Genomic DNA, 4,185 nt, shown 5'->3' on the forward strand with positions numbered 1-4,185 from the left:
AGACAGCCGATGGTGATATCTGTTTGTACCACCGGATCGAAGCATGTGATATTCAGTGTCTGAACAAACTGGCAGTGAAACTTCTTATCACTGCTGGCATGGCGGGTGATGCAGTGTTTTGAGTCATTGCGATTTCCACCACCGGATCATATGGTGAACCGACTGTGCTAGCTTGCTTCACCGCCGGCTCTAATGGTGGTGTGTCCTTCCATCTTGGAACCGGCAGCGAAACTTCTTATCTCCGCTGGTTTCTCCATGCGCCGCTCATTGGATGAATAGCTGGTGGTGCTAAAATGTACAACCGTTAGTTCGGCGTATGATGCGGCGGTGAAGACTTGCACTATGTTCACCATCATATCATACGCCAGGCCAGCTGTGAAAATAGTTTATCTCCGTAGACAGGTCACCCAGAAGGGACCCCTCAGGCTATGGACCGGTTGTCTCATAAGCGGCGGTGAAAGTCCTGGCGGTGATTAAACTTTCTGTAGTAGAGTATGGTGTTTCCACACATCATGTGTTAAGTTTGTCTACCTATATAGACTTATATCAAGCTATAAATTGTTTTATATCAAGAAAACTGGTCTTTGGTTCTTTCAAAGCATCATCATCACTCAATTATTACAAGACTTTAGTAAAAGACTAAAAACATTACATAGCTCATGACTAATGAGCAAGGGAAAAATTATACATTATTAAGCACATATCTATAACAAAATGGATCCTGGAAATAAATTGTTGCCATTTGTATGTGCTACATAACAGCTGACAAGATAACCTTGACATGATTCTTTACTTCAATCTACAAAATCTTTGTGATGAACATTGTTTTTTATGTATTTTAATGTATGGGCCATTTTCTTTATATAGCATGTGTTAATTTATGTTTTGATGTTTATACATTACTAAGTTGGCCTCCATTTGTTTCTACCACCCGAGCCATGGAAATCTATGAACTAAACATGTGCTCTCTGACATATTCACTTTTCAAGTCGCTCATTTGCTTTGGCCCAAAGGAAGATGTAGGTCCCAACAATCACCAGAACCGTCCCAATGAGGCTGCACATTCATAAGAAAGAACAACGCAGTACAATCAATCGCGACATATGGCCATAAAAATGACCCATTGTGCTGATTAGCTATTAATTAGTTCATTTTAAGACTAATAGATTTTAGTAGATAGCATTGTTATTAGATAAGTAATGTATCTTTTTTTTGTTACTGAAACAAGAGAACAGAGCATGGATAAGGGGAAAAGGTACAAAACATAAAACAACAACAACAACAGAACTAACCTTCCAACGGTGATGTCGTCGCCGATGAAGATGGAGCCCAGCACAACAGCGAACACCACAGACAATGGGCTGAACATTGGAGGGTATGATGGGCCTTTCTTAGATACAGCCCACGAGTTCATGCTGTATTTAAGTGCCGTTGCAAGTGCCCCCTGCACCCAATACGTTGCATGGTTAATTCCCATACAATGGGTAGAATGGATCATGTCTGTTCACTAGTTAAATTAGCTCTGTCAGGGTTGCCAATCATCTCAAAACGATGTCTGGTCACTACCCTGGTTTGCACGACAAACTATCATCAGTGCTTGTTGTAGAAAATGTATAGATAAATTACTGAGTAAATGATGGTCAGAAGGTTTATATCCCATCCAATCTTCCAGGCGTTGTTGTCCCTCCTAAATATGACTCCAGCAAGTGCTGTCTGAAGCCCTCCAACCAAGCACGTAGTCATGGATGACCAGTATTTGTACGGATATACCTTCAGAACCTTCGACTGCAACCATATAGGAAAACAGAAAAAAATACATTATGATTCACAAAAAAAAAAAAAACATTATGAGCTAAGATCACTTCAAAATTGATCATGACAACACAATGACGGTCATCGAAGCACGCCACTACCTGAATTAGGTACCAGCAAGCAAGCGTGAAGCTGCTGCCTACCAACAAGATTGTTCCACGTAGCTGATGATGGCTTTGCAGCATCCACAGGCTCTTTGTTGTGATGGTGAAGAACAGGGTTCCATAGATGCAGAATCTTTCCCTTGTATAGGCTGATGATCATTGTACCCCCGACGGATACCACAACTCCTGCAATCTTAAGCGATCCGACATGCTCATGATTCGCAATGCCTCCATCCTAGAATGCAAGAATTGAATAATTCATTGCCATGAAATCGAGTGTGAGCATTGCTATTGGGAACTAAAGATGTACAATACGTGAACAGTAACATAATGCTGCACAACTAGAGAAGCATTTCATTGTTAAGCACTATCAACATACAAGAGGTGTATTTTTTTTTTAAGAAATAGAGAAGTTAGTACCTGAACACGAAGGAGAGTATGAAGGTTGTCAACGGAACTAAGTTGAGGAATATAGCAGCATATGACGCCGTTGTGTCATGAAGACCATAGTAGAATAGGCTCATTGGTATGGCATATCTGCTTGACATTTAGGTGCGTAACATAAGTCATGTTCAAATTGACGCCCCTAAAGACTTCAAGCTTTCAGTACCAACAATTTTCTGAATCATGACTGTTCAGATTTGAATGTATGAGAAGAAAGTGTGTAGGTAACTAGGTATGCCTCAATGATATTTTGTAGTGTAATAGTTTTTACGATCTCTTTTATGTTAGACAACAAAATGGATAACAGGTGTGATGACTCAAAAGTCAACGGAACAGGGCAATATTTGTTCAGAACCTCTCAGAATAACTTAACTATTGATGAACATATATTTACAGCTTACCCGATGAACGCATTAAGGAAGATCCATCCAGCGGCGTGCCAGTCCATCTCTTTCCACTTGCCCCTGAAGCAGAAGGGATGAAAATAAGAATACATCCATAGAGTTGTTTGAAACTACGAATTTCCAATCCTCCTGCTATACATCACTACCGCAGGTACGTTTTTCCATGACAGGAAAAGCCAGCCATCAGCAAAAGTACCTAAAATCGTGAGGGATGTATATCTAGAGGTTTTGCTACTAACTACCTCTTATATTGGACGATTCGACAAGATTACAATTTATTGTAGTTGGTTTTTAACCAAACGGGTTAAAAATAAAACAGCTTTTTGAGTGAAGCTCCTTAAAATCCGGTTTTATAAGAGGTGGACGTCACATGAAAGTGGAAAATATCAGCTTCTCTCAGCTCGACATCTACAATAAGAATTTTTTTCACTAAACCTTTGTTTCAAAATAGCTTCAATTCCACTAGTGAAGCAAAATTGTACCATTGCTACGTATCTCAATTTTTGAAGGAGCGAACATTACTAGGGCTTTCTTTTTCTTTCTTTTTTCTTGATTGAAGTAACATCAAAATCAATTTATAATGTAGTACTAAAAACAGAAAATGTTTCTAGTTTAATTTGTCCAGGATGATCGAATAGAGTTGCTCGCTATGTCACATCGGCCACATTACTAGGGATGATGGCAGTGGACGACCGACCTCTGCCGGACAGACGCGGAAGCTAGCTAGTCACACGCACCTCTCTCGGAGGAGCGCGATGGGGAGGATGATGGCGGCGCCGAAGAGGCTGCGGTAGGTGAGGAGCGCCAAGACGAACATGCCGCGGCCGATGGCCACCTTGGACAGCAGCACCATGCCCGTGTTGAACAGCTGCACCAGCACCATCGCGGCCGGCGCCTTCCACGCCGCCATCTCCTCCGGCGGCGCCCGCGCCGCCGCCTTCTTCACTTCAGCTTCAGCCGCCGCCGCGCTAACGCCGCCCGTCTCTTCGTCCACCATCGCTGTTGATTTTTGTCTTCTTGCTCGGGTCCTCAACGAAGGCCGCTGATGACTGGCCGGCTCCGATCTGTTAATATAAATTCTAGCTCTCCAACTCCAACAATATATCTCCGGTGATCCGGGCGTCCGACCTGGTGTACGAAGTTCACGGCTCGGTCAGGCCGCCGGACGAGTGTACAACAGGCTACGGCACCGCCATTGCAGCACGTGTATATAGCGCGATTTCGTGCTCCTTTGTCCTTGGGGCGACGTGCATGCGTGTTCCAAGTGAAAGTGTGAAACGCACACTTTTTTGCGGGGTTTTCTATGACTTGCATTGCGTTGCGTTGCGTGTCCACTTTTAGTTTGCCTGCGAAACAAACCATTTCGAAAAAGCAAAAAAAAAACACTAAACGAATGGCAATAGGCAGCAGTAGCACATGAC

The 4,185-nt window shown here is 42.8% G+C and overlaps 1 pseudogene; it reads right to left on the reverse strand.

Annotated features, from left to right (window-relative positions):
- Nucleotides 1–703: 703 nt before the first annotated feature.
- On the reverse strand, nt 704–3,784 carry LOC136481794 (WAT1-related protein At5g64700-like; annotated as a pseudogene).
- Nucleotides 3,785–4,185: the final 401 nt, after the last annotated feature.

Source organism: Miscanthus floridulus, chromosome 9 (genome assembly GCF_019320115.1).
Source record: "Miscanthus floridulus cultivar M001 chromosome 9, ASM1932011v1, whole genome shotgun sequence".
NCBI classification, from domain to species: domain Eukaryota; kingdom Viridiplantae; phylum Streptophyta; class Magnoliopsida; order Poales; family Poaceae; genus Miscanthus; species Miscanthus floridulus.